This window comes from Nicotiana sylvestris, chromosome 10, assembly GCF_000393655.2.
Source record: "Nicotiana sylvestris chromosome 10, ASM39365v2, whole genome shotgun sequence".
In the NCBI taxonomy this organism is placed as follows: domain Eukaryota; kingdom Viridiplantae; phylum Streptophyta; class Magnoliopsida; order Solanales; family Solanaceae; genus Nicotiana; species Nicotiana sylvestris.
In genome coordinates, this window is record NC_091066.1 from 57,001,944 (window position 1) to 57,025,895 (window position 23,952).

A 23,952-nucleotide genomic window follows, 5' to 3' on the forward strand; every position below is an offset into this window, starting at 1 on the left:
TAGAAGGATATTATAATAGATATTATACACCTATGATGGATACAGGAGCAGAAGCTAACATGTGTAAACATAATTGTCTACCAGAAAATAAATGGGAAAAGCTAAAAAACTCCATAGTAGTAACAGGATTTAACAATGAGGGAAGTATGATAACATACAAGCAAGGAATCTAAAAATACAAATATGGGATAAAATATTAACCATAGAAGAAATATATAGTTATGAATTCACAAATAAAGATATATTATTAGGAATGCCATTTTTAGATAAGTTATTCCCACATACTATAACAAAAACACATTGGTGGTTTACTACTCCGTGTAAGCAAAGATTAGGAGCAAAAAGAGTAAATAATAAATTGAGAAAAACAACACCCTGGATTAAGAGAAGTGAAAAAATTACCCAGAAATTAGAAAATATGACACAAAGCAACCATAATATAGAAATAATCATTTTCTCAATAAACAAGATAAAACTACTCCAAGATAAATTAGAACTACTATATAATGATAATCCACTACAAGGTTGGGAAAAACATAAAACAAAAATAAAAATTGAACTAATAGATGAAAATAGTATAATAACACAAAAACCTTTGAAATACAATTTTAATGATCTAACAGAATTTAAAATACACATACAGGAATTATTAGACAATAAGTACATACAAGAAATTAATAGTAAACACACTAGCCCAGCATTTATAGTACATAAGCATAGCGAACAAAAACGAGGAAAAAGTCGTATGGTTGTAGATTATAGAAATTTAAATGCAAAAACAAAAACATATAATTATCCGATACCAAATAAAATACTAAAAATCAGACAATTACAAGGATATAACTATTTTAGTAAATTTGACTGTAAATCAGGATTTTACCATTTAAAACTAGAAGACGAATCTAAAAAGTTAACAGCATTCACAGTACCAAAAGGATTTTACGAATGGAACGTATTACCATTTGGATATAAAAATGCACCAGGTAGATACCAACATTTTATGGATAACTACTTTAACCAATTAGAAAATTGTATAATATATATAGATGATATACTGTTATATTCTAGAACAGAGAACGAACATATAAAACTACTAGAAAAATTCATACACATTGTAGAAATATCAGGAATTAGTTTAAGTAAAAAGAAAGCAGAAGTAATGAAAAATCAAATAGAATTCTTAGGTATACAAATAGATAAAAATGGAATAAAAATGCAAACTCATATAGTACAAAAAATAATTAACTTAAACGAAACACTTGATACGAAAAAGAAGTTACAATCATTTTTAGGATTAGTTAACCAAGTAAGGGAATATATCCTTAAATTAGCAGAAAACTTAAAACCACTACAGAAAAAATTAAAAAAGGATGTAGAATACCATTTTGACGAAAAAGATAAAACACATATAAAGAAGATAAAAAATATGTGTAAAAAATTACCAAAACTATATTTTCCAGATGAAAAAAGACAGTTAACATACATAGTAGAAACTGATTCTAGTGACCACAGCTATGGAGTTCTAAAATATAAATATGATAATGAAAAAAATGAACACCATTGTAGATATTATTCATGATCATAAACGGAACCACAATTAAAATGGGAGATAAATTGGAAAGAATTATTTGGATTATATAAATGTTTGTTAGCATTTGAGCCATATATCGTTTATAACAAGTTTATTGTAAGAACAGATAATACACAAGTAAAATAGTGGATAACACGGAAAGTACAAGATTCAGTAACTACGAAAGAAATAAGAAGGCTTGTATTAAATATACAAAATTTTACATTTACAATTGTAGTAATAAGGACTGACAAAAATGTTATTGCAGACTACCTATCAAGACAAAGGTACCCAAACTGATGAAAGCCAAGAAACAAAAGATTTATTTGCAATCCTTACTACTCTATCTTTACAGATGGATGGTATGGGAAAAAGATTACAACAGCTAGAGAAAAGCCAGCCAAGTCAGCAGCATGACTATAAAGATGCGGAGCTAAGTCGATCGGAAGACTCAAAACTTCCAGAGTTAGAAGGAGACGTTGGGAAACTCCAAAAAAACCATAACAAAGTTTGTTTATATACAGCTGCAGGTACAGGTAAACAAGTTAACAAAAAGCCACATACCAATGTCAATTAAAATAACATATTTGATAAACCAATTACTCCGAAAAGGCCAAAAAAACAATAGTTACGACACCACAAACATCAACCTATGCCAACAGCTTACACCAAAATAAAAAAATATACAACCATATTACCTAGACCTATATTGAAAATATATACAAAATTCAAACATTTCTAAACCTTAACCCCAGAGCAACTACTACAACAGATCCAACACAGGACTATATAACCTAAAAAGTCCAAGGATATAATAGGCTTATTGCACAGCCAAAAACTAGAGCCAATTTAGTAAAAACATGTTACAATTACGGATTACTTAGCACGGTATATACCTATGATGGGGAAGAGATAAGTGGAATATCAGATCTATATAAAGCATTTATTACATTTAAAAGAATTACAAAAGAAAACCTATTTTTTATAAAATTCTATACAACACCAGCTGAGATACTATACGATGAAATAAAACCTATTATACATGTTGTAAAAATAGGATTGACACGAGATATGATAATACCAGAAGAAATAGAACAACAACCAGAAATACCAAAAATCGAGATACCAGGTTTTTACGCCAACAAAAGAATAATTGGAATAACAACTATTATCCAAGAGCTAGCCAACAATTATTTACAAGAAAATGCTATCTGGAGCTACTACTCAAGAGATCAACTAATGATATATGCGAATTCAAGAGAACTACGACAAGGAGATATGGATGAAGTCCAAAAATGGATTTTATCATTACTAAAACCAGAGATACAACCAACTACAAGAGCACTAAAGAAAGGATTTATTTCCAATGAATTATTGACAAGATACTGCAAATTAGTAGGGCACAAATACCCAGATCATATATGTTCAAAATGCAACGGAGAAGATAATCATGTACTAGAAGTACAACTGGAATGAAGATATCAGCTTAAAGACAAAGGAAGAAGACAGTTATTGCAAACAGACAATGTAAAAAGTCATAAAGTAAATAGTACAAGTCATATTCATGAACAGTAAAGGTCGTTCATGAAGAGTCATTTGTGAATAGTAAGAGTCATTCATATAAGTACGAGTCATATTCATGAACAGTAAAGGTCGTTCATGAAAAGATGATTATGAATAGTAAGAGTCATTTAAGTATGTAAAGAGTCGTTTGTAAACAGTAAGAGTCATTTAAAGTTTTCTATATATAGTTTGTAAATCATAGGAAGAGAGGACACCCTCACCTTCTCTCTTATCTTCTCTCTCTTATAAGAAATATCTGAGTTATATACAAGTCTCTTTAACAACTATGGAACATTCAAACGAGTTACAAGATCAGGTAAGTTTATTCATAATTATGTCTAACTAAACTTTTATATTCCTTATAATCTCTTGAATATCATAATTGTTTATCATGTTATAGTAATGTTATAAAGAACATCTTGAGAAAGTTTGCCATGTCTAATAATGTTGAGAGTAGTTAAGCCCAGACTATGCCATCCTAAGGTCGAAACCGGTAGGCATCGAAGCCGTTTAGGGGAGTAGACAGAGTTAGGGCGCTGTTAGGGTAAATGATTGAAGCAAGAAAAACATGGTAGTGACCAGAAAAGATTGTTCAGTATAACTTATTAAAAAATGATAAACTCTATGATAAACAAAGAGGTTAGAGGGAATATGTTTAGTAAACACATGATAAGAATAAGGAAAAATAATAATCTTATGAGCAACCACACTTATTTACTAGATAATAATAATGATTACAAAATACTCATATTATATACCTTGAACCAACTTAATAACGACATTAGGAGAAAAATTTACGATTTTTTAATTTCTTTTGAAATAATTAACATAATGGAATAAGGATATACAGAACTAATTCTATCAGAAGAAATAGATATCTTAGATTTATATGAACTAGACTTATATTCAGATTAATGATCAACTACGAATATATCAAGCACTGGTTACAAACTTTAGAAAATATAAATTTATTGTCTAAATTATTAAAAAAGAAAATATAGAAGAATATCAACTTACAAAGTTAATTCCGCTATTGACAAACTACTTACAAAATTGTTATTATATTATTTTCATCTATTAGTGTGAGAGATGAAGTTCTATAGTGAGAGGGTGATCTTCAACAATTCCCCACTCAATCCTTGCCTAGGCCCTTGAAGATTTTCAATAAAAGCTGCTAGGCTTTCAGCCCAAGAAGTAAGAACTTGAGCCTTAACCTTGGGTTTCGAAATTTACACTAGAATGAGCTTGGGGGTTCATGGGTATAAGAATGGATTTCTTGCATGCATAAAAGATAATAGGGTATTGAGAGATTGTGAACAAGAAAGGATAGTTATTCGGGTGTAAAATGATAGAAATCTTTCACAAAAGGGTCCTAAAGTCACAGTGCACACTTAGTGCTTGATAATTTACTTAAATAAGCTAGAATCTTAATCATGTCTCTAATTCTTGATTCGATTTGTAAATTTCATAAAGTATATTGAAGTTGCTAAGATACCCGGAATTTTGTAAGAAATTAAGGAATGCTTTATTGAGGTATGTATGGCTAAAAATCCCCTTTTATTAAAAATTGAGCTCCGGTGGCGTTTACGCAAATGTGATAAGACTAGAATTGGTTGTTGTATTGATTGTTATTTCACATGAATTGGTTTGCAATTATATATATATATATATACATGAAGGGTGTGCCTCAATATGGGTAATGTACTATTCTTGATATTTAGAGATGTGCGAAGAATACGAATCATGTGTTGAAATACCTAGGCTATAAGCCAAGATTAAAACTTAGATTGTCATGTTAATTATGTGAAATCTTACGTATGATTGCAACTTGAATTGCTTTTGTATGTGCCTATGATCATAAATTGCAAGGTTGACATTGATAGTGAAAATGATGTGATAATTGTGTCTGTAAGTGCCAATGAATTGATATGGTATATGTGAAATAAAGATTCAAATGAGATGATTAATGAGAAAGGAAACAACGCCTAGGTAAGGTGGACTAGCCGATCGGGTCGTGATCGGACACCATGCCGCACACATGGTGGTAATGTGCTAACATTGAATTTTGGAAAAGGGAAATGAAACAGTGATTGAGGTATATGTCTCAAATGAGGCAACCTAGCCGATCGGATCGTGATCGGACTCCGCTCAAGATAGCGGTGGTATTGATAACAATGATGGACATATGAAATGCCCCAAACTAAAGATGTGAAAATTATGTGGAAGTTGTATGATTCTTTATTTGATGATGTGGTGTTCGGTTAAAGCTTTGATTATCTCTTGTGATTTCTTTGTTCTTGAATGATAGCTCTTTCTAATAAAATGGTGTTTAGTTATACATACTAGTACTATTCTATGGTACTAACGTCGCTTTTGCCGGGGGTACTACATTTTTAATGAATGTAAGTGGCTCCATAGCAGACAGTGTCGATCGCGCGTAGCGGAGTATCCTCCTCTCATAGTCTTGGTGAGCTCCATTTCCTTCAAGGGGTTATGTTGCACATAGTTTGTTGAAGACTACCACTTTTGAGGTATAGCCGGTGCCTTGTTGCCGGCATTGTCATATTTGTATCTTTATAGGCTCCGTAGACATTTGTGTGGGTTATGTACGGGTGTTAGATGGGTTTATGAACTAGGTTGTAATCTAAACTCTTGTTTCTCTAGATTGTAATTGTATGAGATCTTGGAAACGTAACAACGGTTAAGGATGTGATATAAAGTGAACTAACAATGTTGAATGTACAATCTTTCGTATTAGCTAAATAAGCGATGGCATGGTTTCCTTAATCGCATTGAGTTTGGTAGAAAGTGTTTGATAAGGCTTTCTCGGTTAGGTTCACTCGATTGAGCACCGGTCGTGCTTCCCGAAGTTGGGGCGTGAGAAACTTGGTATCAGAGCCTAAGGTTTTGGAGTGTCCTAGGATGCTTATAAGTTGGGGGCTACTTGGGCATTTAGGAATAACACCCTTCTTTGTTATTCTGGATTGTGTGCCAAGACTTGTTACGAAACTATCCCCCCTCTAACTAGTGCATTGTTCTATCTTCCAGTAAATGGCACCGAAGAAGAAATCGAGAATTGGCCAAGAAGCCAATGCCACCTTAGGAGTGGCTGATGATTCATTGCTTGATACTGCGGGTGAGGGTAGTCACCCTGCTATCACCCTGCCTGGTTCTTCTATTCCAGAATAGACTACCCCATTTCCTACCCTTGCGGAGGATACCACTATCCCTCCCATTAATACTGATGTTCTGCCTCCGGCCCCAGCTCCCGATTCTACTATCTTTGATGGGGATCTTAGGGGGGCTATTCAGATGTTGACCCAGCTGGTGGCCTCTCAGGCCTAGAGGTCCAATGTTGTGCCCAGTTCATCCAGCCAGCAAGGGGATTCCACCAGTTCCAGAGTGAATAGATTTCTTCAATTAGACCCTCCAGTGTTTACGGGTACCAATCCAGAAGAAGATCCTCAGGATTTTATTGATGAGATGCACAAGACCCTCAGGGTTATGCGTGCAACTGAGACAAAGGGAGTAGAGTTGGCTGCCTATTGTCTGAAAATGGTGGCCTATTCATGGTTTGAGTTATGGGAAGATTCCCGTGAGGAGGGGAGCCCTCCGGCAAGGTGGAGCGAGTTTGCCGATGCCTTTATAGATCATTTCCTGCCTGCTGAGACAAGGGCAACCCATGTAGTAGAGTTTGAAAATTTGAAGCAAGGTAGCAAAAGTATGTGGGAGTACCACACGGAGTTTACTTGTCTGTCCAAGTATACGGCTGCATTAAATTCTGACATGAATTATGGGAAGATGGTAGCATTTTCTCAGGCCACAGAGAACCGTAAACTGAAGAATATAATGGAGAGAGAGGGTAACAGAAAGGCCCGGTCTATGGGCAACATGGAAGAGTCACTAGGTGGGGGAAGATTAGTTTTCAGGGGAGGATCATCAGGGCCGTCCTAGTTTGATGCACAGTCTTCAGCTAGTGCACTCCCATCAAGGCCCATCCAGTAGCATTGGAGTCATTTCAGGTCCGGTCAGGGCAACAGGGGATCCCATCAGCAGGGTCGATCAGAAGTGAGGTCTCAGCAGCAATAGAGGTTGGGCGATCAACCAACCCAACCCTAACACTGACTCGGCTCTCCGTGCCCCAGGTGCGCGAACATGCACTCAGGGATTTGCTATTTGGAGTTACCCATATGCTATGGATGTGGGATGAGAGATCATATTCAGAGGCATTATCGTGTATCCCGCCAGGGAGCGGATAGGGGCGCAGCACAGTCATCTAATCCAGTAGCTTCTACATCCTCAGCCCCCTTTCTAGCTCGAGGTACCCCAGCACCCGCAGGGCATGGTGCAGTTAGGGGTGGTGCACAGAGTTCAGGAAGACCCAGCCGGTTCTATGCTATGAGTGGTCGCCAGACCGTAGAGGCTTCTCTAGATGTTGTCACAAGTATTCTGACTGTCCAATCTCATAATGTTTATGCACTTATTGACCCTGGTTCCACTTTGTCCTATGTTACCCCCTTTGTTGCTATGGAATTTGGGATAGAACCGGATCAGCTTCATAAGTTATTTTCAGTGTCTACTCCGGTTGGTGAGCCAGTTACGGTCGCTCGAGTCTATAGAGGTTGTGTTGTCACGGTGCATGGTAGGGATAACATGGCCGATCTTGTTGAATTAGGGATGGTTGATTTCCATGTAATAATGGGAATGTATTTGCTTTATTCATGCTTTGCCAAACATGATTGTCGGACTAGAACTATGAGGCTTGAATTTCCTAATGAGCCCATTGTTGAATGGAAGGGAGATAATGTAGTGCCAAAAAGTCGATTTATTTCTTACCTTAAGGTCGCGAAGATGATCAAAAAGGGGTGTATCTATCATTTAGTTTGGGTTACAGACACCAATGCTGAGGCGCCTAGCCTTGAGTCCGTGCCATTTGCGAATGAATTTCCGAATGTTTTTCCAGATGAGCTCCCTGGGATTCCACCAGACAGGGAGATTGATTTGGGGATCGATGTGATGCCAGGAACGCAGCCTATATCAATTCCACCTTACAGAATGGCACCGGCAGAATTGAAAGAGCTAAAGGAACAATTGAAGGATTTGCTAGATAAGGGTTTCATCCGTCCAAGTGTGTCACCGTGGGGCGCACTGGTCTTGTTTGTAAGGAAGAAAGATGGGTCGTTATGGATATGTATTGACTACCGGCAACTCAACAAAGTCACAATCAAAAATAAATACCCTCTACCAAGGATAAATGACGTGTTTGACCAATTGCAAGGTGCCACGTGTTTCTCAAAAATTGACTTGCGGTCTGGGTATCATCAATTGAAGATAAAGGAGCAGGATATTCCAAAAACAGTTTTCAGGACTCGGTATGGGCACTTTAAATTTATGGTTATATCTTTTGGGCTAACAAATGCCCCGACAACTTTCATGGATCTTATGAATCGGGTCTTTAAGCCTTTTCTAGACTTCTTTGTGATAGTGTTCATTGACGATATTCTTGTGTATTCCGAGGTCGGGAGGACCATGTTGACCATCTAAGGGCAGTTTTGCAGACTCTTCAGCAACATCAACTATATGCAATTCAAAATGTGAATTTTGGCGTGCATCTGTCGCATTCTTGGGTCATGTCAGCTCCAGGGAAGGAATTATGGTTGATCCTCAAAAGATTGCAGCGGTAAAGAATTGGCCTAGACCTACTCCAACAGAGATTCGTAGTTTCTTAGGTTTGGCTGTGTACTACAGGAGATTTGTGGAGGGATTTTTTACTCTTACCTCTCCATTGACTTAATTGACACAAAAAGCAGTTAAATTCCAATGGTTCGATACTTGTGAAAAGAGTTTCCAAGAATTGAAATCAAGATTGACTATGACATCGGTATTAGCCCTGCCAGAGGGTATAAAGGGATTTGTGGTGTGTTGCGATGCTTCAAGGATCGGGCTTGGGTGTGTTAATGCAACACGGCAAGTTTATAGCCTACGCTTCTAGGCAACTCAAAAATCATGAAAAGAACTATCCGACCCATGACATAGAGCTTGCGGCAGTAGTGTTTGCGCTAAAGATTTGGTGACACTATTTGTATGGGTCCATGTTGATGTATTTACGGACCACAAGAGCCTTCAATATATTTACAAGTAAAAGGAGTTGAATCTGAGACAAAGAAGATGGCTAGAATTACTCAAGGACTATGACATTGATATTCTCTATCACCCGGGAAAGGCTAATATTGTGGTGGATGCTCTTAGTCGAAAATCTATGGGGAGTTTGGCTCATTTGGAAGCATATCTGAGGCTGTTGGCCAGGGAGGTTTACCAGTTGGCTAGTTTGGGAGTTCGCCTTGTGGATTCTAATGAAGGAGGAGTAATTGTGCAGAATAAGGCTGAATCATCGCTTGTGGCGGAAGTGAAAGAGAAGCAATTCAACAATCCAGTGTTAGCACAACTGAAAGAGGGGATTCATAAACACAAGACCACAACTTTTTCCTTTGGTATGGATGATGGTACCCTACTGTACCAACACCGCCTATGTGTTCCAGATATTGATGGTCTTCGGGAGAGGATCATGGTAGAAGCTCACACTTCCAGGTATTCCGTGCGCCCAGGTTCTACGAAAATGTATCATGATCTCAAGGAAATTTATTGGTAGAACAATATAAAAAGGATGTGGTGAACTTTGTGGCAAAATGTCCGAACTGTCAGCAAGTGAAGACCGAATATCAAAGGTCCGGTGGATTGGCCCAAAGCATAGAAATTCCAATGTGGAAATGGGAGATGATTAACATGGATTTTGTGGTAAGGTTACCGCGCACTCTGCGCAACTTTGACTCAATTTGGGTAATCTTGGATCGACTTACGAAATCAGTGCACTTCTTGCCAGTTAAATCTACCGACACAACAGAACAATATGCTCAGTTGTATATTAGGGAAATAGTCAAGTTGCATGGCAATCCAGTCTCAATCATTTCAGATCGAGGGGCTCAGTTCAAAGCCAACTTTTGGAAGAAATTTTAGCAAGGTTTGGGTACGCAGGTAAATCTTAGCACAGCTTTTCATCCTCAAACTGACGGGCAAGCGGAGAGGACTATTCAGACGCTTGAAGATATGTTGCACGCTTGTATTCTTGATTTCAAAGGTAGCTGGGATGACCATTTGCCACTCATAGAGTTTGCTTATAACAACAGCTTCCATGCTAGTATACAACTGGCACCATTTGAGGCGTTGTATGGTAGGAGATGTAGATCTCCCATTGGGTGGTTCGAGGTTGGAGAAGCTGAATTGATAGGGTCGGACCTTGTGTATCAGGCTCTGGAGAAGGTCAAGATTATCAAGGAAAGGTTAAAAACTGCTCAGAATCGCCAATCGTCTTATTCGGACGTTCGTCACAGAGATTTGGAATTCAAAGAAGATGATTGGGTATTTTTGAAGCTTTCCCCCATGAAGGGTATCATGCGGTTTGGAAAGAAAGTAAAATTGAGTCCGAGGTATGTCGGACAGTAAAGAATAATTCAGAGGATTGGTCAGGTGGCGTACAAGCTCGAGCTGCCACTCGAGATATCATTGGTATGCCTAATTTTCCATGTGTCTATGTTGAAGAAGGTAGTAGGAGATCCGACCACTATTGTGTCAGTTGAAACTACTGAGGTTAATGAGGAACTGTCATCTGAAGAAGTTCCAGTTACCATTCTTGACAGGCAAGTCCGGAAGTTGAGAAATAAGGAAATTGCCTCCGTAAAAGTGTAATGGCAAAACTAGCAGGTTGAGTAAGCCACTTGGGAAGCTAAGGAAGAAATGCGAAAGAAGTACCCACATTTGTTTGAATAGTCGTGTAATAGCTTTTATGCATTTGGTCCCTATGAACTCTTATCTTTTGATTTGATCTATGTAAAACTATCCTGTTTTGGTAAAATGTTGCGTACGCAGCCATGGTTAGTGTTGTACAAGTTATGTTATGTCTATAGAATGTGTATATGTTGTTATGATATGTTTCTGGGGCTCTCGGACAGGTGGATAGGTCTAGATACAAATGAAACTCTGGCGAAACTTTTGGAAATTTAGGGAGTTAGCCAAATTTGGGGGTTGTTTATATGATTCATGTTGTGAATATTTTTGAAGGTTTCCCCCATGAAGGGTATCATGAGGTTTGGAAAGAAAGGAAAATTGAGTCTGAGGTATGTCGGACCGTAAAGAATAATTCATAGGTTTGGTCAGGTGGCGTACAAGCTCGAACTGCCACCCGAGATGTCATTGGACACCCAGACTTCCATGTGTCTATGTTGAAGAAGGGAGTGGGAGATCCGACCACTGTTATGCCAGTTGAAACTATTGAGGTTAATGAGGAACTTTCATATGAAGAAGTTCCAGTTGCCATTCTTGACAGGAAAGTTCGAAAGATGAGAAATAAGGAAATTACCTCCGTAAAAGTGTTATGGCTGAACCAGCAGGTTGAGGAAGCCACTTGGGAAGCCGAGGAAGAAATGAGAAAGAAGTACCCTCATTTGTTTGAATAGTCGTGTAATAGCTTTTATGCATTTGGTCCCTACGAACTCTTATCTTTTGATTTGATCTATGTAAAACTGTCTTGTTTTGGTTATATGTTGCATGCGCGGCCATGGTTAGCATTGTACAATTTATGTTATATCTATGAAATGTGTATTTGCTGTTAGGATATGTTTCTGAGACTCTCTGACATGTGGATAGGCCTAGATACAAAGGAAACTCTGGCGAAATATTTGGAAATTTCGGGAGTTATCCAAATTTGGGGTTTGTTGATATGATTCATGTTGTAAATATTTTTTATGGTTTCCCCCATGAATGGTATCTTGCGGTTTGGAAAGAAAGGAAAATTGAGTCCGAGGTATGTCGGACCGTAAAGAATAATTCAGAGGATTGGTTAGGTGGCGTACAAGCTCGAGTTGCCACCCGAGATGTCATTGGTACACCCAGACTTCCATGTGTCTATGTTAAAGAAGGGAGTGATAGATCCGACCACTATTTTGCCAGTTGAAACTATTGAGGTTAATGAGGAACTTTCATATGAAGAAGTTCCAGTTGCCATTCTTGACAGGAAAGTCCGGAAGTTGAGAAATAAGGAAATTACCTCCGTAAAAGCGTTATGGCGGAACCAGCAGGTTGAGGAAGCCACTTGGGAAGCCGAGGAAGAAATGAGAAAGAAGTACCCACATTTGTTTGAATAGTCGTGTAATAGCTTTTATGCATTTGGTCCCTATGAACTCTTATCTTTTGATTTGATCTATGTAAAACTGTCTTGTTTTGGTTATATGTTGAATGCGCGGCCATGGTTAGTGTTGTACAATTTATGTTATATCTATGGAATGTGTATTTGCTGTTGGGATACGTTTCTGGGGCTCTCTGACATGTGGATCGGCCTAGATACAAAGGAAACTCTAGCGAAATTTTTGGAAATTTAGGGAGTTAGCCAAATTTGGGGGCTGTTGATATGATTCATGTTGTAAAAAAATGAGGTTGCATAAATATTTCTAATGAGTGAACCTTGATCCTCATTCGAGGATGAATGATCTTCGGTGGGGGAGGATGTAAGGCCCCGTGAAATTTCTACTCAAAACCCGAATCTCGTAGTGCCAAGTTAGGTTCGGACCCTTTAGATTGATTTGTGCATTAAAAAGTTCAAGAATAATGTTTTCCAGAAAAGTGCGTTTCTGCGGTCCATTATGCGGTCGCATAAGAGATATGCGGACCGCATAGTCGCCACAGAGCCAGGCAGTTTGATGGTTAATTTGAGGTCAACTATGCAGCCAATTATGCGATCACATAATCAATATGTGGGCCGCATAGTCATTGCAAAATCCCCTTGGAATTTTTGTGAAGGGCAGTTCTGCGGTGCATTTTACGACCGCCGAGTAGGTATGTGGACTGCATTTCTGCCGCATACGTAGGTAGTTTGTTCAGGTTTTGGTACCGTTTTTGCGGTCCATTTCGCGGGCCACATGTCCATTATGGGATCGCTGATTTCGTCGGGGCTCCTATTTTCTAACTTTTAAAACCCGACCCCATCCCATTAAAAATACCCCATTAGAACTATTTTAGGCTATTTCACAGCAAATAGAGTGAGAGAGGAAGTTCTAGAGTGAGAGGGTGATCTTCAACAATTCCCCACTCAATTCTTGCCTAAGCCCCTGAAGATTTTCAAGAAAAGAAGCTAGGCTTTCACCCCAAGAGGTAAGAACTTGAGCTCTAACCTTGGGTTTCGAAATTCACACTAGAATGAGTAATTAGCATGGGGGTTCATGGGCATAAGAATGGATTTCTTGCATGATAAAGGAAAATCGGGTATTGAGAGATTGTGAACTAGAAAGGATAGCAATTGGGGTGTAAAATGATAGAAATCTTTCACAAAAGGGTCCTAAAGTCACAGTGCTCACTTAGTGCTTGATAATTTACTTAAATGAGCTAGAATCTTAATCATGTCTCTAATTCTTGATTCGATTTGTAAATTTCATAAAATAGGTTGAAGTTGCTAAGAAACCCTGAATTTTGTAATAAATTAAGGAAAGCTTTATTGAGGTATGTATGGCAAAAAACCCCCTTTTATTAGAAATTGAGCTCCGGTGGATTTTACGCAAATGTGCTAAGACTAGAATTGGTTGATGTATTGATTGTTATTTCACATGAATTGGTTAGCAGTATATATACATGAAGGGTGTGCCTCAATGTGGGTAATGTACTATTCTTGATATTTAGAGATGTGCAAAGAATACGAATCATGTGTTCAAATGCCTAGGCTATAAGCCAAGATTAAAACTGAGATTGTCATGCTAATTATGTGAAATCTTACATATGCTTGCAACTTGAATTTCTTTTGTATGTGCCTATGATCATAAATTGCAAGGTTGACATTGAAAGTGAAAATGATGTGATAATTGTGGCCCTAAGTACCAATGAATTGATATGGTATATGTGAAATAAAGATTCAAATAAGATGATTAATGAGAAAGGAAACAACACCTAGGTAACGCGACCTAGCCAATCAGGTCGTGATCGGATACCATGTCGCACACATGGTGGTAATGTGCTAATATTGAATTCCGAAAAAGGGAAATGAAACGGTGATTGAGGTATATGTCTCAAATGAGGCAACCTAGCCGATCGGGTCGTGATCGGACTCTTCTCAAGATAGCGGTGGAATTGAGAACAATGTTGAACATATGAAATGCCCCAAACTAAAGTTGTGGAAATTATGTGGAAGTCGTATGATTCTTTAATTGATGACGTGGTGCTCGTTTAAAGCTTTGATTGTCTCTTGTGATTTCTTTGTTCTTGTATGATAGTTCTTTCTAATAAATTGGTATTTAGTTATACATACTAGTACTATTCCATGGTACTAACGTCCCTTTTGTCGAGGGCACTACATTTTCAAATGAATGTAGGTGGCTTCATAGCGGACAATGTCGATCATGCGTAGTGGAGTATCCTCCTCTAATAGTCTTGTTGAGCCCTTTTCCTTCAAGGGGTTATGTTGCACATCTTTTGTTGTAGACTTCCACTTTTGAGGTATAGCCGGGGCCTTGTTGCCGGCATTGTCATAATTGTCTTTTGTATCTTTAGAGGCTCCGTAGACGTTTGTGTGGGTTATGTACGGGTGTTGAATGGGTCTATGAACTAGGTTGTAATCTAAACTCTTGTTTCTCTATATTGTAATTATGTGAGATCTTGGAAACTTAACAACAGTTATGGATCTGATATAAAGTGAACTAACAACGTTGAATGTACAATCTTTCCTATTGATTAAATAAGCGATAGCATTGTTTCCTTAATCGCATTGAGTTGGATAGAAAGTGTTTGATAAGGCTTGCTCAGTTGGGTTCACTCGATTGAGCACCGGTCACACCTCCCGAGGTTGGGGCGTGACATTTACTACATCTAGCTAGGTAATACTATATCATGACTCTTACTTCGATTTATAGTTACTGAGGTCTACGACCAAACTCCAGGTTACTCTTTTGCTGCTTATCATATATGTATAAGTCTAACTCCTTTAATGCTTCCTCAATACTGTTCATCTTAGGAATTATTGCCTATCTCATTTAGTACTTTGTAACGTTTATCCATCCATTATAGATTCACCTCAATTTTTATCTACAATCTTCCATTGATAACTTGAAACTTCTTACGTAATACGTTGCCACTAGGGCTTATGTTGCGTCGAGGAATATTTGATGTGATTTTCCTGATACACTTGGGGGTGATACTGTACTTCAATAATCATATTTTACAGCATCCCAATGTGATTCACCATACGTGGGTATTTTGATTTTATACAATTCGTGAAATCCTCTTCAAATCATTACTCAATGGAAAGCCCGTACGTCATCCTTTATCTACAACAATTACACTCTTATTCTATTATGAAGGTAGCATTCCACCTCTTCTAAATGCTATTTGTCCTTGACTTCTTTGTGTTCATTCAGGCTATATTGAGCTTTGTATAACGTAGAGAAACCATCAGACCTTCTTGTTTTCATAGGCTTAATTCTGAGGACTTATCCATTTCATCACCTTCTCACTTGTCCTTTCTTATCCTTACTCCTGTCTTCCTACAATCTTGTCACTCTACCATACTTTAGCTTGCGACCCACACATATCTATTTATACTTGTTTGCAACCTTCCTTCCTCTTGCTTGCACCATAGATTTCCTTATGTTATTCTAGAACATCAAGCGAGACATCACATCATCTCTAACTCTTCTTTACTCTCTTGACTAGATCTCTCGGTACTTAGAAACCATAGGTTGGAAGGTATGCCATTGATGACGTTGCTATCATTCCTTGATATTAAATCCTAATGCTTCTAGCCTTCTATCCGAAGTATGGACTATTCACGATCTTCGGCACCTGAGTATCTCATACGTTGTTCACTTTTTGCTTATTTACCTTAAAATCTCACATCACATCTTCTATATCTTTCATGACCTCCCTTCCACATAGGTATAATTCACATCCATAACTTGAAGCTCTATTATAATACTTGCACCTCTGGTGTATACACAATCTGATGGAAGCTTCATACTGACTTCTGATGAGGCTGGTACTCTTTCAACTGGCTTTATCGTAGAGCCGTTATAGAATATGGTTGTTGTACTATCTATCTTGTACCTATGATATTAAGAGTGATCCTGCAATATTCTCAATCACGAGGTCTATAATTTTCTGGGTCCAATGATCAGACTCTTGATTTACTTCATTGAGGTAACTCTTTATTTTATTCTTCCTTCTGATCAGTCTTTAGGCTTAAGCTATCTTCCAATCTGCAGCTCATGGTATTAGTTATTACTTTAGCCTTTCATGGATGCTCTGGAATATCCATGATACCATCCTCTAACAACCAAATCCTTTGTCTATGACCTGGGCTTGGTTCTTTCTTTTAACTTATACAGGAATCGTCTACGACTGTATATGCCGCATGTATAAAATTCCAAACTCTTAAGTGTGTCCATAATGTAATAACTCCAGATCATTGATAGAATGATTCCTTTTGCTCCTTATAAGCTTTCTTTAAGAGTAAGCTTTTACTTTTCCTGGTCTTTCTTCCCCTTTTCGTGTGCATACTTATCTTATCTTAATGCCCAAGCATATTGGAATCCCATAGAACTCATATGATCTTGGATATCATTTCTGATTTTACTTTCCATTCATTAGCCACGGTAGGTGTTATTTTCTTATGGAGTGCATACAATATTGTTGTAAGACTATCGTTATAAGACCATTCCCTCATTAGGTCACTAAGCTTGGGTTGAAGCCTTCTTCCTAACTTTCTCAGCTAGTCTTTCATTATAGTATTTAGGGAGGACCTCTGACTCTTGTAATGCTGTGAGCTTATTAAAGACCTTTTGATGTCCTCCCTTGCCTATAATTATTCATAGTTACTTATTTCCACGCCCTTGTGCTTGTATAGGGTTGCCTCTGAACTAGTATTTTTACTGTCTTCCAAGTGGCACTCTCTTTTATTTCCGTAACATTGATACGGTACCTTTAAATACCCTGAATCCGATTTGAATACATTTCCAGTATTATAATGACATCACTACAAGACTGAATTCTCCATGTTGGGGTTCACTATATTTATCTTGCATGATCTACTGATTTGTCTATAACCTCTTGTCTAGTGAAGAGTAGGTTGTTCCTGAATCAACTATTAACTACTCATTGGCTCTTTCTCATATCCATATTCTGCATAATCTTTCTTAGGTTATTTCCTTTGTTGTACTATCTCCTTATTTATAAAAAACATCTCTGGCAGGAGCCCTTACTTCCTTTTCTTGGCGTCGTGCTTACATAATGTTCTAGAATAATAACATATCTGTAACATTTGAATAAGTACAATCTCACCCCTTTCTCATTTTTATCGCATTATTCCTTTATCATTCCATAATTACTAGATCCACCTAATTCTGACTTAATGCCACACCATTCCATAATCCCTCCTTTAGGGGAGTACTAAGTGTCAGAGCTACGACGACCTGCCTATAGACGTTCTACCTTTTCATCTTTGGCATCCTTTCACGTCATCGATGATCCTTAATCGCCTTGCGGTAATCCTTTCTGTACCAAGGATAACAAAATTTCTTACTCACGAGGGTGACACTTAGTATAACTAGCACATACAGTTCCTTAAGTTGAAATTTGCTCACATTGATTGCTTTAGGGAAGCATCTTCCTGAATGACTAGTCTCTGAATTTCTCATGAATCTTCTTCTGTTGTCCCTTCTATTATTGTCGGAACAAAACCTGAAATTCTCATGATGTCGATCAATCACTCTATCCCTAATTCATGGTTAGTTTATCTTGTTAAACAATTCATACCGGTTTATATTAATCTAGGGTTAAACTTTTTCTTCTGGTAATCACATTAGAGCTGCGAACGTTTTTCTTTAAATGAGGATGTGACTATATGGCCTATACGTTTTTGTTGTCTTTAGGCCCACCACCTTTCGTCTCTTTCTTGTTTTGACTATAGATTCTGTAGCACTCTACCGTTGTCATCCATGAATCATATCTCACTCATAATTCTTCCTTATCTCTCTTCTCACTACTCTGTTAATATTTCTGCCTATCCCTTTCTTGTCAAAACTTCAACATGACATTCTTTCGCTTTTAGCTCTCCTTGATTCATTCACCAGCTCTTCGGGTTGCTCAACGTCCTCGCTCTACTAGGGACGAGAGTCACACTAAGGTAATATTTATCCCTTTCAGGCTTTTAGTGCCTATCTTTGTAGTGCTCATATCTAGCTGTACTATTTTAGAATGCAACATCTAGGTATTTTACGAGGAGATGTATTAGCACATTTGCAATATTCTTCGGAAATGTCAACTGAAGCATGGTTCTCACAAGAAAGATTGAGGTTTGTGTGGATGATGTGATCGTAAAGTCAAAGCAACGGGTAGACCATGTCGGATATTTTAGGAAGTTTTTCCAAAGACTCTGCAAGTACAATCTTAAGCTTAACCCTACCAAGTGTGCATTTGGTGTTCCATCTGGAAAACTATTGGGATTCATAGTTAGTCGTCGAGGCATTGAGTTGGACCTGTCAAAGATTAAAGTTATCCAAGAATTGCCACCTCCAAGGAATAAGACTGAGGTGATGAGTCTCCTCAAGCTTTTAAACTACATCAACAGGTTTATCGCTCACCTCACAATAACTTGCGAGCCCATCTTTATGTTGCTGAAGAATGATGTTGCAGTCAAATGGACTCATGAGTGCCAGGAGGCATTTGATAAGATCAAGGGATACTTGTCAAACCCACTTGTGTTGGTCCCGCCGGAACTCGAGAGGCCTTTAATTCTTTATTTGACAGTCTTGGACAATTCGTTCGGTTGCGTACTGGGTCAACATGACATCATTGGCAGAAATGAGCAAGTCATCTATTATCTCAGCAAGAAGTTCACATCCTATGAGGTTAAGTATATTTCCCTTGAAAGGACATGTTGCACTCTGACTTGGGTGGCACAATAGTTGAAGCATTATTTGGCGTCCTACACTACTTACCTCATTTCTCGTCTGGATCCTCTAAAGTATATCTTTCAAAAGCCTATTCCCATAGGAAGACTTGCAAAAATGGCCGATTTTGCTCACAGAGTTTGACATTATCTATGTGACTCGGACCGCAATGAAAGCCCAAGCATTGGCCGATCATTTGGCCGAGAATCCGATGGATCAAGAGTATGAGCCATTAAGGACTTATTTTCCTGATGAAGAGGTGATGCATATTGACAAATTGGAACAGGATGACAAACCAGGTTGGAAACTTTTCTTTGATGGAGCCGCTAACATGAAAGGTGTCGGAATAGGGGATATGCTCTTTTCTAAAATAAGTCATCACTACCCTGTTACGGCCCAGCTTCGTTTCTATTGTACCAACAACATGGCTGAGTACGAGGCATGCATTTTGGGATTGAGGTTAGCTGTAGATATGGGAGTTCAGGAAGTCTTGGTCTTGGGAGACTCGGATCTTTTAGTGCACCAGATTCAGGGAGAATGAGAGACTCATGATTTAAAGCTCATATCATATCGACAATGTTTGCATGATCTTTGTCAACGGTTTTGTTCAATAGAGTTCAGGAATATACCAAGGCTCCATAATGAGGTTGTCGATGCCTTGGATACTTTGGCGTCAATGTTGCACCATCCGGATAAAGCTTATGTTGACCCTCTGCACATTCAAGTTCGTGATTAGCATGCCTATTGTAATGTGGTTAAGGAAGAACTTGATGGTGAACCATGGTTCCATGATATCAGGGAATACATTAGGATGCGGATATATCCGATACACGCCACATGTGATCAAAAGAGAACAATTCAGCGTTTCGCTAGTGGATTTTTCTTGAGCGGGGGAGTTTTATACAAAAGAACTCCAGATCTTGGGGCCTGGATGTTATTGGACTAATTGATCCTGCAGCATCAAACAGGCACAGGTTCATTCTGGTGGCCATTGATTATTTCACTAAGTGGGTTGAAGCTAAGACTTTCAAATCTGTGACCAAGAAGGCAGTGGTCGATTTTGTCCATTCAAATATCATTTGTCGGTTCGGAATTCCAAAGGTAATCATCACAGATAATGGTGATAATCTTAACAGTCATTTGATAAAAGAGGTATGCCAATAGTTTAAGATTACTCATCGAACTGCCACCCCATATCGCCCCATGGAGAATGGAGCTGTTGAGGCGGCCAACAAGAACATAAAGAAGATACTTCGAAAAATGATGCAAGGTTCCAGGAAATGGCATGAAAAGTTGCCCTTTGCTTTGCTGGGTTATCACACTACTATTCGCACTTCAGTAGGTACAACTCCTTATTTGTTGGTATATGGTACTGAAGTAGTGATACCCGCAGAAGTCAAAATTCCATCTCTTCGAATTGTTACTGAAGCTGAGATTGATGATGATGAGTGGGTCAAAACACGTTTGGAGCAATTAAGTCTGATTGACAAGAAAAGACTGGCAGCAGTGTGTCGTGGCCAGTTGTATCAAAGAGAATGGCAAGAGCATACAACAAGAATGTGCGTCCCCAGAAATTTGAAGTGGGTCAACAGGTATTGAAACGCATCCTTCCAGATTAGGCTGAAGCAAAAGGCAAGTTCGCCCCAAATTGGCAAGGGCTGTTAATTGTAACGAGAGTGTTGTCCAATGATGCTTTGTAATTAAAAGATATAGAAGGCAAATGTGTAGATATGGCTATCAATTCTGATGCGGTAAAAAGATATTATGTATGATTTCTTTGGTTTGTCTAATTGTTGTTTGTACTTAGCATGTTTTGAAGATTGGAATGACGAAGACATTTTATTCTGCTATCTAAACATTTTATCCTTTGTTACCCTTTTCAGCCTTATTTATTTTCTTTCATACCCCTCTTTTGGAATCAGTAGCAAAGATAAGAATCACGGACACAAAAGGCAAATAAAGACGGAAAAAAGGAAAAGAGAAGAGAGAAAGGGAAAGAAAAGAATGGAAAAGAGTGGAAAAAAAAGAGAAAAAAGAAAAAAAAAAAGTAAAAGAAAAAGAGAAAAGTAACAACAACAAAGCAATTCCTATGACATGAACTACGTTTGATCAACAACAAAGCAATCCCCTCATAACTTCTTGTCTCCTAGAAGAGACTTACACTCTCATCATTAATCTCCTGATCATGCCTCTCATATATAAGGTGCTTATTGTCACACCTCCTTTTTACCACCCGAGAGGTGATATAAGGGAGTTTTCCAATTAAAGTGATATAAATCGAAATGAGATTATTTACTTATTTTTCAGAGTCGCCACTTGGAATCATTTATGGTGTCTCAAGTCAACGGTTTATTTTAAATCCCAAATCGAGGAAAATTCGATTTTCCTTTTGAAGTCTTGCGAACTAGAAATTCTGAATAAGGAATTCTGTTAACTCGAGGGAAGGTGTTAGGCACCCCCGGATTCCGTGGTTCTAGCACGGTCACTTTAAACTATTATAATTGGCCTAATATCTGATTTTAATACATGTTTTAACCTATGGTGTGTTTTTACCTTATTAACTGCTTTTAATCATTTTTAGGAAGATTCACCGTTATTTAAAACATTTCTTGAACCACGCCACATGAAATGCACCCGCGATCCACGACACATTTTATTTAATGTCGTTGAGATTAGGATTTGGGTCACATGAAATACACACCCGAGTTTAAGGAAATTAATTAAAATTACATGCCTAAAACAACTACGCACCTTCAAGTTTGTGAGGATCATGGAAATTTCAACTAAATGGCACACCTCGATTTCTAAAAGGATAAAATTAATTAAGTGAGGGCCATGGGTTATTTAATGAAAATGGCACACCTCAAATTTTCTATAATAGCTAACTAGTTTTGTGAGGGCCATAGACTTGGCATTCTATAATAGCATTCTATAATTCAGAAAGGTGGAGTTGGCATGGTTTTATGTAAAAATAACAAGAGAAAGGTGCCAGCTTTGGTTCATCTCCATACCATCTTTACGCATTTGGTCCCTCAATATTCGAGGTCACACATTTAAATTCCGATTCACTAACTTTACAGACTTGGTCTAGTACAACAAGAAAAGCTAATTCCAGAACTCCATCAATCAGTAACATTTTCATATAAAAGAGATGGAAAAAATGAATAATCCATACTACTTGGTGAAAGCATCATGTGGACGTTGTAAAAATATACGAGCACAATACTAACCAGTTGCTTCAATTCTATGCTGTGACTACAGTAATACCCCAACCAACCCTTATTTTGTGATGTTATTCTTAATAACTGAGTTTTCTACTTTACCGTATTGAGTTCCTTTGGTTCTAGGGCTGTACCAGACCTCCCACAAGCCAGTAAAGTAAGGAAGACCCAATTAAAGCCCAAAACAATGCTTATTGCTAGGCCACATAGCTGTAGAGTCCAGCGAACTCCAAATCCATGCGCGAGCTCAAATTAGAGTTCATGGGGTGAAAAATCAGAATAGTCTCAATCACAAATCTTAGCAAAATAATTAAATTACTCCTGTGAGCAAATGAACCATCAACTTTCAATATAAGAGGACTTCACCGAGCCTATACTAGATTCAAACAATGCAACCAAGCCATACATAATTAACCCATTGACATGCTTTCAAAATTAGAAATTAACAGAGGGGGGAATTCTAATTAGTTTATATGATTAAACGCATAGAATCCCAAAATTAGGTAGAAACGTATCAACCCAAATCACATTCACGATTCAGTGAACAAAAATAAGGACAAAGAAACTATATAATCATACCTATTAGCTGGAACCATATTTTGAAGACAAGGAGGTCGAATACATGTTCGAAATTAGTAGCTTGGAGCCTAGCATAAGCAGAACCAACAGCACATAGCTTCAGACCTCGAATTCGAAAAACAACTCGAGCAACCAGAAATTGAGGAGATAATGCAGCGACAATCAACACAGCCTTTCGAAACTCGCTATTCTCCGATTTTTCTTCCTCTTTTTTTTTTGAAATCTCTTTTATTATTTTTAGCTTTCCAAACTTTTGAAACTTCAAATTTTCTTCTTGCTTTTCGTTTGCCGCTGAATGCGTTTGTGTGTGTGTGTTGTTCAGAGAAAAATAAAGGGAGTCTTGGTTTTGATTCTTGAAGAAGATGAACAGGGGAGGGGGCTCGTGCATTCCAGCGGCGGATTGCTCTAGGGTCTAGAGGTCTGTTGTGTTTTCCATGGAGAAATGAAGAAGAATAGAAGAAGCAGCCAAAGGTAGGGCGTTGCTTGTGTTCAATTTTGGAAGGGAGCTAATTCTCTATTGAAGAAGAAGTCAGAAGCGCCGTTTTTTGGTGAAAGGGTAGGGGTCTAAATTGTATGGAAAAATCTGATCCCTTATGTCTAGGTCTTGCTCTTTTATAAAAAAGAGTTTGGGCCAAGAGGGTATTGGGTATGATATTGGACCGATTTTGACTTGGGCTGGAAAAATTTGTTTGGACTGATTTTGGCTTTAAAATGGCGCAAGTTCCGAATTTTAACCCAATTAATTAAACTCCTTATTTTCTTTTCTTTTCTTTAATTAAAAATCCTAGATTATCTAAAAATGTGAAATTAAACTAATTAACTAATTATAAAAATTGTAAATATTAATTAATTCTAAATTAAAAGAGGAAAATAAATAAGCCAAAAATTAAAAGAAAAAAAATGTGGATTTTCAAATTTTTATAAAGCAAATAATTACTAATTAATTCTAAAAGTGTAAAAATAAATCCTAAATGCAATGCATGATATTTTGGTATTTTTTCATGATTTTAATAAGAATTAAACGTGCACAAAAATGCAAATA

The 23,952-nt window shown here is 37.7% G+C and overlaps 1 long non-coding RNA gene across 1 annotated transcript; it reads right to left on the bottom strand.

The window, feature by feature from the left end:
• Positions 1–1,751: 1,751 nt before the first annotated feature.
• LOC104219210 (uncharacterized) lies at positions 1,752–23,495 on the bottom strand. Its single transcript, XR_011403078.1, has 2 exons — positions 22,911–23,495; positions 1,752–2,094 (listed from the first exon to the last, which is right to left on the bottom strand). It is a non-coding gene; the product is annotated as an uncharacterized lncRNA (long non-coding RNA).
• Between the last annotated feature and the right edge of the window lie 457 nt (positions 23,496–23,952).